We start from the raw sequence: 13,909 nt of genomic DNA, 5'->3' as shown, positions 1-13,909 counted from the left end.
ATTACGGTTTCAGTTCGGCGTGGCATGGAGGTGACCAGTTTGTGGCTCTGCTGAGGTGGTCTGGAAGCCCAGGTTTCTTTGACAGTGGCCTTCAGCTCATCTGCAATGTTTGGTCTCTTGTTTCTCATCTTCCTCTCGACAATAGTCCATAGATTCTCTCTGGGGTTCAGGTCTGGTGAGTTTGCTGGCCAGTCAAGTATCAACACTGGTCTTTTAACCAACTTTTGGTGCTTTTGGCAGTGTGGGCAGGTGCCAAATCCTGCTGGAGAATGAAATCGGCATCTTCAAAAAGCTGGTCAACAGAAGGAAGCATGAAGTGCTCCAAGATTTCTTGGTAAACGGGTGCAGTGACTTTGGTTTTCAAAAAACAAAATGGCCCACCACCAGCAGAAGACATTGTACCCCAAATCATCACAGACTGTGGAAACTAAACACTGGACTTCAAGCAACTTGGGCTATGAGCTTCAGACTCTAGGACCTTGGTTTCCAAATGAAATACAAAACTTGCTCTCATCTGAAAAGAGGACTTTGGACACTGGGCAACAGTCCAGTTCTTCTTCTCCTGAGCCCAGTTAAGACGCCTCTGATGTTGTCTGTGGTACAGGAAATCTCTTGACACGTCTGTTTGTGGAACTCTTGATGCCTTGACCCCAGCCTCAGTCCATTCCTTGTGAAGTTCACTCAAATTCTTGCATTGATTTTGCTTGACAATCCTCATTAGGCTGAGATTCTCTCGGTTGGTTATGCATCTTTTTCTTCCACATTTTTTCTTTCCACTAAACTTTCTGTTAACATGCTTGGATACAGCACTCTGTGAACAGCCAGCTTCTTTGGCAATGAATGTTTGTGGCTCCTTGTGAAGGGTGTCAATGATTGTCTTCTGGAGAACTGTCAGATCAGCAGTCTTACCCATGATTGTGTAGCCTAGTGAACCAAACTCAGAGACCATTTTGAAAGCTCAAGAAACCTTTGCAGGTGTTTTGAGTTGATAAGCTGATTGACATTTCACCATAACACCCCCCCCCCCCCCCGGGGTGTGTCAGCATCAGATTTTGAATCCATATACGTAGCACAGTCATGAATGTCCATCACATCAGCTTGAGAAGAGTTCGCCATGCTTTCTATTTGATTGGCCATAGGTGAATGCGAAGGGAAAATATTGATAATAATTCACATTAAAATAAGGTAAAACTGAGCTTTGCCCACTTACCTCACAAGCAACAGATATGATCATGTTAACACACCCAGACTGCAGACTTGCATTCTACTGGTTTTGGTCTAACATTAACTTACTGATAATAAGGTGGTGCTTTCCTGAAACCTAATCAATAGTTTCTAATTTACAGAAACTACAGCAGTGGAGCCCAACCCAGTGTTGCCAACCTAACAATTTTGCTGCTAGATTTAGCAACTTTTTTTTTTATTAAAGCACCTAGCAACAAATTAAGCCATTTAAAAAAAAAAAAAAAAAAAGGTTTTGGCAATTTTTAATCAACTTGTAAAGTGACTCAAATTATAAAAAGGCACAAAATTTCATCTAAATTACACAAAAAGACGAAACCATTGAGCAGCTAGCCCACCAAGCATTACATCAACCTGGAGAGAGACGGAGAATGATGCCTGACAGTACAAACATCAAATTTGCATTAAGTTGCTAGTTCCAATTGGTCAATAATATTTACACATTTATGATACAGCATGTTATTAGAACATATACACATACATATACACATACACTATATATATATATATATATATATATATATATATATATATATATATATATATATATATTAAAAGTTATGGCCAATTTTAAAATTTACGAGCGCGAATCTCTAATGTCTGACTGCAGTGAATGCTGCAACACGAGAGTACGCCAGAGCGCAAAAGACTGATTTGTTTGGAAAACTAAAAAAAAAAGTGCCAAGCGAGGGAACCAGGAGTCGCGAGGAGTCACAGGCGGAAAGAGGTAAAAATGGATTTATCAAGAAATTAAGCTATAATGAAAGCACAGTGCTAGCCTAATTGTGTAGTCTTATACATGATACCTTGCCGACTTTTAAAAAGCGTGAGGATACGTAATAACTTCGTTTTGTGTCAGAACTTTCACATTCATTCATAAATTCACGAGGCTGAATCCAGCTTCTTATTCGCAGCTTCTTATTGACGCTATCCGTTCCACCTTAAATGACGCGAACTTCCGCGTTTGCTGGCTTCTTATTGACGCTCAACTTAGGGACCGTGCGGTTTTTCTCTTTGTCGCTTTTTTTAACGGAATTGTGTTACTTTTGTGTCTATTTTCAGAATAAAATAATATATATTTTTATGCAAATAACACTGATATATCAGCGAACATGGACTGTAAAAATATAAAGGCACATAATTAGGCTACAGTATTCTTTAATAATTGTACATGTCATCAGCTCAACTTAGGGACCATTTTTCTCTTATTTACACTTTTTAGGGACCCTGATTATATTGTAGGCCTATCTATTTTCAGAAAAGAATAATACACCATTTTGAAATGTAAATGACAAATAATAATAACATAAAATGACTGTAAAAAATATGATGAGGCCTATACATCAACCTTTAATTATTGCAAATAACATAATTTGAATGTATTTAAAAATAAATATATTGGATACTTTTTTTTTTTAATTAGGCTACAAATGAAAATGTAACAAAGTAACCTGAGATTATGCTCCAGCTTGTATCCAGCCCCTTATGAAGACTTCAGACACATTTGAAGAGATGAAACCTATCCTGCAAGGACTCCAGAACATCAAACATGGATGATTATAAATAAATGATCATTTTATCATTGCTTTAAACTGCACATGAATTGTTGCTTAAAATGCATGCGTTTCTAAATACTAATTTGTTCTAATAACTGTACTTTCTGATATCTCATAAAATCCTACTGTGGTATTGTAACAGAAATCTGCATTTTCTGTAAAGCTGCTTTGAAATATGTGTTGTGAAAAGTGTTATACAAATGAATGTATTAATTAAATTTAATTGACTTGAAAGAGCCATTGAATTGTTACTGTACATTTTAAAGTTACGGACCCAATCTGACAATACAGAAGAGTTATCACATTGTTGGCCCATTTGGGGGTGTTTCACTGATGCTTTATCCTGCATCTGTGCTTGTAAATAATCATACACAATTTCAGATATTTATACTGAAGAATTTTGAAATTATGAACCCATGAAATGGGCCAAAATTACCCATTACCCATTGGGGTTATCTCAGCTACCTTTGAGGGTGCATTAAAAGTTGCACTGGGGCTTTATACCCATTGTGCTTGACTGTCACCATAAACAAATTTAGACATTTTTACTGTAGCATTGTGAAGTAGTAGAGCTACTACTCTAACGAAATACAAATTTTAAGCAGTTTTTGCTGTAGAATTATGTTTGTATAATTTCTTTACTTGACACATTACACAATGTACAATCCGCCTATTGCATTTTCTGCACAATTCGTGGCTCTGTTTCTCGGTAACCTCAGAGGGTGCGTTAGATTGGACATTGTCCCTTTAGACTAGAGCTACTACCCTAACAAAATCCACATTCTCAGCAGTTTTTACTGTAGAATTATTTTTTTATGAAGCTTTAAACTTGGCACTTTACACAGTGCACAATGAACCGCCTAAAGTATTTTCTGCCCATTTCGTGGCGCTGTTTCTCAGTCGCCTCAGAGGGTGCGTTAAATTGGACATGATCCCATTATAGTAAAGCTACCACTCTAACGAAATACAAATTCTCAGCAGTTTTTACTGTAGAATAATTTTTTAATGAATTTTTGAACTTGACACAATACACAATGTACAATCCGCCTTTTGCATTTTCTGCACAATTCGCGGCGCTGTTTCTCGGTAACCTCAGAGGGTGCGTTAGATTGGACATTTTCCTTTTAGACTAGAGCTACTACGCTAACAAAATCCAAATTTTCAGCAGTTTTTACTGTAGAATTATTTTTTTATGAATTTTTGAACTTGGCACTTTACACAATGTACAATCCGCCTATTGCATTTTCTGCACAATTCGCTGTTTCTCGGTAACCTCAGAGGGTGCGTTAGATTGGACAGTATCCTGTTAGAATAGAGCTACTACTCTAACGAATTCAAAATTTTAATCCGTTTTTACTGTAGAATTATTTTATTATGAATTTTATTATGACCCATGTTGTCAGATACAATAGAATTGCATTGCATTGTTTGCCCATTTGGAGGCTATTTATCACAGCTGCCTTTGAGTGTTTTTAATGATTGCACTGGAGCCTTATACCCAATGTGCTTGACTGTCACCATGCAGAAATTCAGACATTTGTACTGTAGCATTTTTAACTTAAGGACCCATGAATTTAACAAATGTGATAATACAGTTCAAGGAAAAATTGCATTGTTGGCCCATTTGGGGGCGCTATATTTCAGCTGCCTTTCACGGTGCGTTAAATATTGCGTTAAATGCTTGATTGTGACCATGCACAATATTAGACATTTCTACTGTAGCATTTAGAAATTATTGACCCAAGGCTTTGACAGATATAACATTTAGAATAGCCATTGCATTATTAGCCCAATTGGAGGCATTTTATCTCAGCTGCCTTTGATGGTTCGTTAAAAGTTGCATTGTTGTTTTATACCCAGTATGCTTGACTGTATAGCCATGCACAATTTCAGACATTTTACTACAGAATTTTGAAGTTATGCACCCATGAATTTGAAGTATAAATGAGTTTATGTCACTGTCCATGGTGCTAAAAACTATAACAATTGGATTTGAAGAACTGAAAATACATTTTGTCTAGCATTAAACAAAGTTATTAATTTATCTTCATCATTTACTAAATTATCATTTACATTTAGTTTTTGTGGTTATCTTATCCTATATGAAAACGTTATGAAATTTTGTCATTAAATGTTATCACTATATGTAAATTTAAGGCGAGACACTGCAGGTGAATAGGGCAAAAAAATAACTGATCGTTATCACCTTACTTACCCAATTGATTGATTACATTGATTATTGTAAACATATTTTAAATTACAAGTTTTCAAAAATGTTATGTTTAAATATGCAAATTAGGCATTATTTAATGAAATATGTGCTAATTTGCATAAATGATTAGTAAAAAATCTGAACACTAGATGAAGTCAGTTTCAAAAAAAAATTCATAATTTTTTTTGACATATTAGAGTCAATTTTTTTTACAGAGGGAATTCTGGTTATCTTTTTTTGTCACTCCATAATCCGGAAAATACTTTGAACAGCCAGAAAACAATATATATTCACAATTTAGGGGGGGGGGGGGGCGAGAGATAAAATGTTGTATATAATCAAGGAAAATATATATGACCAAATTTAAAAAAGTTTAAAGCTTCATAAAAAATAATTCCACAGTAAAAACTGCTTAAACTTTGGATTTTGTTAGTATCTCTAGTCTATAGGGATAATGTCCAATCTAACGCACCCTCTGAGGTTACCGAGAAACAGCGCCGTGAATTGTGCAGAAAATGCAATAGGCGGATTGTACATTGTGTAAAGTGCCAAGTTCAAAAATTCATAAAAAAATGATTCTACAGTAAAAACTGCTGAAAATTTGAATTTCGTTAGGGTAGTAGCTATAGTCTAAAGGGACAATGTCCAATCTAACGCACCCTCTGAGGTTTTCGAGAAACAGCGCCGCGAATTGTGCAGAAAATGCAATAGGCAGATTATTGTACAGTATTGTTCAAAATAATAGCAGTACAATGTGACTAACCAGAATAATCAAGGTTTTTAGTATATTTTTTATTGCTACGTGGCAAACAATTTACCAGTAGGTCAGTGGCGTAGCCAGGGGAGGGGCCTGAAAACTGATTGGCCCCCCAGTGTGCCCCCACCCAGAGCCATATAGAGTGAGAGTTGCGACAACTCCATTGACTCCAATGGAACGCTTTTTTTACAGCAATGGCGGCTCGTGGAGCCTCTAAATAGTTCCCGGAAGTAGCAGCAAACCGATGCCGCGCCGTAGAGATGCAGCAGAACAAACTGATCGCGACGCACTTTTAACAGGTAAGACGTTTAAAAAATAAGATTGAATATTATCAGTACATCTTAGTAACAATAAATTGCAAATTAAAACCTTCTAGTAGATTATCACTCATTAAATGAGTAGATTTAAGGTTTGTTATCAGATAACTAACAGATTAGGCTAGGATTGGAGCTGAATAAAGTGAGTAACGAACACCCTAATAATTGTAAAATCTGTTCTCATAATTCAGTTTCATCCATCGTGTTTGCAATTAGAAAAAAAGGAGTATAAACATATTTTTTTTGCAGGGTGGGGAAAGTTACTTAACGTTACATAGCCTATTACGTTAGTTCAATATAACGTGACAGCGGTGAGTGGAAGTGGTAAAAATGAGGTTATAAAGTTTGTTCCTTATTACACATATTAAATTACTTAATAATAAAATGCACCCTATTGATATACATTTAGAGTGAATTGAGTTTGCAAAAACATGGGTGGAGTGTTTTTAGTCATTGTGATTCATTTACTATTACCTGTCTATATTATATAATAATACTGTATTATATACTTAAACTTGTTAGTGTATAAAAGTAACATACTGTAACATTCTGTGGGTGCTGGTGGGTGGAGGATTAGTGGTGCCACTGCACTGTTCTGTGATGGAGCATCAGTGAGGATGCAGGTCAGGAGAGCTGAGGGGACCTTTTTTTTTTTTGATAGCTGAATTTTCATTATTTTTCTTAGTGCTGCCTTTGCATTGTTTGATTTTTTTTTTTTTTTTTTTTTTCTGGTCTCTTAAATTTTTTTTAATAGACCCAGGTAACTGGCTGATGGTTCAATGGAATGCTGGCTGACTTGCTGCTGGTTGACTGGGCAGTGTCACCTGTCCCTGTCTCTCCTCTCTAGCCATGTCCTTTTTCTTCACTCTCACTTTCCCTTCTCTGAGTGTCCTTGTTCTTTTTTCCTCAACCTTTGAAACTGATAGAGGTAGAATACATGGTTTTGCTAATTTTAAATATTGAAAATATCACATCACTTTACTAGTACGAGTTTGTACTTATTATATATGAATCACCTGAAATAACAGCTGTAATCAGTAGCCATTTCTTGTATGTTCACAGGACTAGGGGTGCATCGTGGAGCAGGGCCCTCCTCTTTTTGACCACAGGACGATGTACAAAGATTGTGGGAATAGCATCTGGTCTCAGCCTACTCTTGAATTTTTTGGTCATGACAAATTGCTTTGCCGCAATTTTTCTGCATACTGACTTCAGTTTAGTTTCCACACACACCTTTTTTTTTGTCTACCCACATACAGTACATATCACATGGTGGTTAAATGCACAGTTATAGGTAACACTGATGACTCCCTGCAATGTCTCACCATGAGTCTCAGCTCCTTGGGTTTTGCAAGGCTTTGCTTGTTCCTTATTTCTAGTAAAACATTGTCAATGTAAAAAAGTGCAAATAAATGTAAGTATAATTACCTAACAATTTTTTGTTGTTGTAATTTTTATTTGTATTTAGATTGCTCCTGCTGACTTGAGCCAACCATTATTTTCTCCTCTCTATGTCAGCGGGGAAGCCATACATTCGCACACCTTTCTCTGACTGAGTGGAGCATCCCCATGCAGCACAGTAAACCACGGTGGAGACTATGCAAGGACAACATGAAAGAAAGGACACATACAAAATGCTTGTCATGCTATTACATTTATTAGAAATGTATTCATGAATTGCTGTAAATAGTTAATTGTATAATTACAATTTAAAATAACTGTTTTCTATTTTAAAATGGAATATACTCCTGTGATGCCAACCTGAATTTTCAGCATCATTACTTTTGAATGGCAGTGTACATGTTTATATACGAGTATGCTTAAGTTGTTTTAAACCTGAATATATTGTGTACATGAATAAGTATTGTAAGAATTATACTAGATATAATAGGTATATTATTTATAATACATAATTATATTACTATATGTAATTGTAAGAATTATAAACAGTAAGCTTCATTTTACATTTATTTAACATGCTAATTACTGCTGGTAAGTTAATTGACTCATAGTGCGGAGCGAGCTGAAAATCACCTGTCACCAGCCTGTCTCTGTACTACCTGAAAGTCATCAATATGACATGAGTTAACATTAGATCAGTGAAAAAATGGACAATATGTAACGTAAAAAGGCAACAGGAACCCGTGTTTATAAAACTTAACGTTAGCCTGAAATACGTTTTTAAAATAACGGTAATTGAACACTAATCCTCAAATATTACCCGATTTGATATTTTAAAAACAACATCGCTGTAACTACATACTCATGCTACGTACATATGTCAGTGTGTTGTATAAACATATAAAATAAATGCATTTATTGACTCCTTATTACCAGAAATCGCAGTTCTGTCCCTCTACTCTATCAATTTGAATGGCCGCCAAAGCACTTCCTGGAACTATTTGAAGTCTACACGAATCACGTGACAGCCAAACATTTCGAACTTCCGTTGTCGCAACTCTCTCTCTATATGGCTCTGCCCCCACCCTTCTACTTGTCTGTCACTCACAAATTCAAATCATAATCTTTCAGTTTAGTAAATAACTCATGATTGCGTCGCGATGCTTCTCAACGAGGACCAAGAATAGCGAGCTGCTGTTTTCCAACAACAACAAAAAAGCACACGATAAGTTGATCTATTTTATATAGCTTATGTTTTTCGATTAGTGAGATGACCAAGATGCTAATCATTATATTTACTATGCTCCTCTGATGCTGAATGTAAAAGGGGTTTACTGCGTTACGATTTTATTTTTCGGCCCAACGCGCCGATATAGGCAACAACGCAATTTAAAGCAATGGTTTAAAAAAAGTATAATTGCAATTCTAATAAAGTCATTATTGAATCATGCAGTCGATTAGCGACTTTTTCACTTAAGTGAGGTTACGAAACAAATCGTATGATGTTTATCTAACGCTCCACACTTGAGAACAAAAAAAACAAAAAAAACGCTGCACACTTGAGACTTTTTTTCCAGTCTATGGGTGAGACACGTGCAAAAACATCGTTTTTTTACTGGTCAATTTTGAGATTTGGGGCTGTTTGTCTTCAATAACATGTCTTCTTTCAGACTTGTGGTGAAAAAAAAGTCTAAAATACACAAATAGGTCTTTATTTTTCTACACCTTTAGTCTATTTGCGTCTGTAGATTTCTCATAAATTCAGTTGGCGTTCTAAATCACCATGGTGCTCCGCGATTGCTGTCTGCACCCTGGAAAGCTCTCTCTCTAGCTCTATCTCCCTCCCTTCACAGAAGTTATTGACAAAACGTCATTTGATGACACCCAGAAACATTCTCAAATGAAAAAAAAGCCTACATAAATATTTATTGCATGATTAAATAGCAAAATAAATAACTAATACTAAAATAACACTGGACTAATTAAGCTATTCTAAACTATTTCTATAGGATCCACATATTTTACATGTTAAATTAAAGCTACCTTTTTGAACAAGTAGCTATCTAACAAAGTATGGATATATGATATTTTTAAATCAATATGCTCAAGATTAATTAGCCTTAACATAAGTAGATTTTGTTTATTCATCAATGCAAATTTACTGCAACTGCTGCTATGCAAATTGAATGGGATGTGGATAATAAACAAAAACAATTTGTTATATTAAATTTATATTAGTTATATTAATTAATTGTGTATTTATTTCTATGAATTATTAATGCTATTCTGCATTTATATAAATAAGGCTATTATATATATATTATGTAAGGCCTGGTTCACACGGGACGATTTTAAAATTGTCGGCAGATTTTCCAAACCTGAGAGACCCCACACACGGCGATAAAAAATCACGGGTCTAACAGTTTTGGTCGCTCCGTGTGTGGTGTGCAGCCACAAGGCAATATCAACACATCACACACGAACCGATTTGACTCCCGAGCATTCCCAGGTCAGACGGGAAATCTCGCAAAATCCCTCGAGATCAAACGTGACTTTAGAGTAAACAATCATGGCGGACAAAGAGGATGCAGTGGCCATAGTTTGTGCTTTGTTTTTAACGGGAAAAAAAAAACATAAGAAAAATAAGAAAAGGCGATGGTCAAAGAGGTGGAGACGACGCGAGCATGGACTATACTTGCTATATCATGATATGGAGATAAGTTGTTGTTTTATCTCATAGAAATGTTGTTACGTACTACACAGATTAATAACCGTTGAAATAAACGTTCATATATTAGTTTCCATGTACTCTGGTGGACTGCAGTTGTGGATGTAGTTATGCCCATCGACTTTATTTGTATTTGTTATATTATATACGCCGGCTGTTTTGATTTTGTTTCCCGGTACTATCACTGCCTCGTCACCTCGCTTTCTGATTGGCTACACGCCACAGTCCACAGGCTGCGTGATTGTTTGTCCTCGGGGGACACCACACACGAGAAGAAATCGGGCAAAATAAATCCAACATGTTGGATATCCCCGATTTGAGATCGGAGCGGTCCCGACATTCTTCCGAGCAGAGGAGATTAGTTTTAACACACCACACACGGCAGGAATATTTGATCAGATTATTTTACGATAATCGGAGCATCCTAAGATTGTCGGAAGGGCTGAATCGGGGCTAAAATCGGCCCAATTATCCTGCCGTGTGAACCAGCCTTAAGGCTATTATAAATAAATTATATTATTATTATTATTTGTGAGTTGTACACTATTCATACATTGGATTCATTTATTACAGTTTTTCTTTCACTTTTGTAAAGTGAAAAGTTAATACAAATTGTATTTGATTGTTTTGATTTAGAGCAGTGAATAACTAATAATATTAGGGGTGCTCCGATCACGATCGGCCGATCGTTATGCGCATCTCGTCAGTAAAGCCGGTTTTCTAATCAGCGATTAATTCCATCAGGTGCGTGATTTCACATAGAGCAGCTGTTACTACACAGAGCCGTTGTTAACTGAGAAGATGGGCCAATAAACGCTGAAAATTAACGTGATTTGCGCATCTTCTCTATTAACAACGGCTCTGTGTAGTAACAGCTGCTCTATGAGAAATCACGCACCTGATGGAATTAATCGCTGATTAGAAAACCGGCTTTACTGACGAGATGCGCATAACGATCGGCCGATCGTGATCGGAGCACCCCTAAATAATATGGTAACACTGTTTATTACTGATTTTAAAGGTTACTGAACTCTTGAAATGATTTGGATATACAGTTCAAACAACACAAGATTGGCCCCTCTGTATTAATTGTGGCCCCTCTTGTGCCCCCCAGTTGAAAAAAAATCCTAGAATCGCCCCTGCAGTAGGTTCAGTAGATTGTCAGAAAACAAACAAGACCCATCATTCATGATATGCACGCTCTTAAGGCTGTGCAATTGGGCAATTAGTTGAAAGGGGTGTGTTCAAAAAAATAGCAGTGTCTACCTTTGACTGTACAAACTCAAAACTATTTTGTACAAACATTTTTTTTTTCTGGGATTTAGCAATCCTGTGAATCACTAAACTAATATTTAGTTGTATGACCACAGTTTTTTAAAACTGCTTGACATCTGTGTGGCATGGAGTCAACCAACTTGTGGCACCTCTCAGCTGTTATTCCACTCCATGATTCTCTAACAACATTCCACAATTCATTCACATTTCTTGGTTTTGCTTCAGAAACAGCATTTTTGATATCACCCCACAAGTTCTCAATTGGATTAAGGTCTGGAGATTGGGCTGGCCACTCCATAACATTAATTTTGTTGGTTTGGAACCAAGACTTTGCCCGTTTACTAGTGTGTTTTGGGTCATTGTCTTGTTGAAACAACCATTTCAAGGGCATGTCCTCTTCAGCATAGGGCAACATGACCTCTTCAAGTATTTTAACATATGCAAACTGATCCATGATCCCTGGTATGCGATAAATAGGCCCAACACCATAGTAGGAGAAACATGCCCATATCATGATGCTTGCACCTCCATGCTTCACTGTCTTCACTGCGTACTGTGGCTTGAATTCAGAGTTTGGGGGTCGTCTCACAAACTGCCTGTGGCCCTTGGACCCAAAAAGAACAATTTTACTCTCATCAGTCCACAAAATGTTCCTCCATTTCTCTTTAGGCCAGTTGATGTGTTCTTTGGCAAATTGTAACCTCTTCTGCATATGCCTTTCTTTTAACAGAGGGACTTTGCGGGGGATTCTTGAAAATAGATTAGCTTCACACAGACGTCTTCTAACTGTCACAGTACTTACAGGTAACTCCAGACTGTCTTTGATCATCCTGGAGGTGATCATTGGCTGAGCCTTTGCCATTCTGGTTATTCTTCTATCCATTTTGATGGTTGTCTTCCGTTTTCTTCCACGTCTCTCTGGTTTTGCTCTCCATTTTAAGGCATTGGAGATCATTTTAGCTGAACAGCCTATCATTTTTTGCACCTCTTTATAGGTTTTCCCCTCTCTAATCAACTTTTTAATCAAAGTACGCTGTTCTTCTGAACAATGTCTTGAACGACCCATTTTCCTCAGCTTTCAAATGCATGTTCAACAAGTGTTGGCTTCATCCTTAAATAGGGGCCACCTGATTCACACCTGTTTCTTCACAAAATTGATGACCTCAGTGATTGAATGCCACACTGCTATTTTTTTGAACACACCCCTTTCAACTAATTCAACTAATTGCCCAATTGCACAGCCTTAAGAGCGTGCATATCATGAATGCTGGGTCTCATTTGTTTTCTGAGAATCTACTGAACCTACTGGTAACTTGTTTGCAACGTAGCAATAAAAAAATATACGAAAAACCTTGATTATTCTGGTTAGTCACATTGTACTGCTATTATTTTGAACAATACTGTACATTGTGTATTGTGTCAAGTTCAAAAATTCATAAAAAATAATTCTACAGTAAAAACTGCTGAAAATTTGGATTTTGTTAGGGTAGTAGCTCTAGTCTAACGGGATAATGTCCAATCTAACGCACCCTCTGAGGTTACCGAGAAACAGCGCCTCGAATTGTGCAGAAAATGCAATAGGCGGATTGTACATTGTGTAATGTGTCAAGTTTCTTCTTAACATCCTCATGCCTCCACTTAATGTTCACTTTATCTTTTTACTATATTCACTACCTCACATAGACACACTGACAGTGTCGCCCTGTTTTGCACATTTGCTTCTTGTACATTCCTGGGTATCTTAATATTTAAGACTACAGTAAAATGCATATATGCACATTGTACATCCCTATACATCTTAATATTTAAGACTACAGTTTACACTCATGCACATTATTTTGCGTTCTATATTTAATTCTACAATATACATTTTTTATATTCTATTCTTATATTTTTATTGTTTACTTTTATTTCATTCTTACATAGCTTTATTTATGTATATTTTCTTCTGTGTTGTTTTCTTTAATAATTGCACTGTCCATGGAGCGGACCTGACTCACATTTCACTGCTGGTTATATATGCTATATATAATTTTGTATGTGACGAATAAAAATCTTGAATCTTGAAGTTCAAAAATTCCTACCAAAATAGGATTTTGTTAGGGTAGTAGCTCTAGTCTAACGGGATAATGTCCAATCTAACGCACCCTCTGAGGTTACCGAGAAACAGAGCCACGAATTGTGCAGAAAATGCAATAGGCGGATTGTACATTGTGTAATGTGTCAAGTAAAGAAATTATACAAACATAATTCTACAGCAAAAACTGCTTAAAATTTGTATTTCGTTAGAGTAGTAGCTCTACTACTTCACAATGCTACAGTAAAAATGTCTAAATTTGTTTATGGTGACAGTCAAGCACAATGGGTATAAAGCCCCAGTGCAACTTTTAATGCACCCTCAAAGGTAGCTGAGATATCCCC

The 13,909-nt window shown here is 36.5% G+C and overlaps 1 protein-coding gene across 13 annotated transcripts in view; it reads right to left on the bottom strand.

Annotated features, from left to right (window-relative positions):
* The window catches only part of LOC127933162 (von Willebrand factor A domain-containing protein 5A), a 40,691-nt gene that overhangs the window by 10,436 nt on the left and 16,346 nt on the right, over nucleotides 1–13,909 (bottom strand). The gene's annotated exons all lie outside the window — the stretch shown is intronic.

Source organism: Carassius gibelio, chromosome A17 (assembly GCF_023724105.1).
Source record: "Carassius gibelio isolate Cgi1373 ecotype wild population from Czech Republic chromosome A17, carGib1.2-hapl.c, whole genome shotgun sequence".
Classification (NCBI taxonomy): Eukaryota; Metazoa; Chordata; class Actinopteri; order Cypriniformes; family Cyprinidae; genus Carassius; species Carassius gibelio.
The sequence above is the reverse complement of the archived record's forward strand: the minus strand, read 5'-3'. Positions and strand labels throughout refer to the sequence as shown.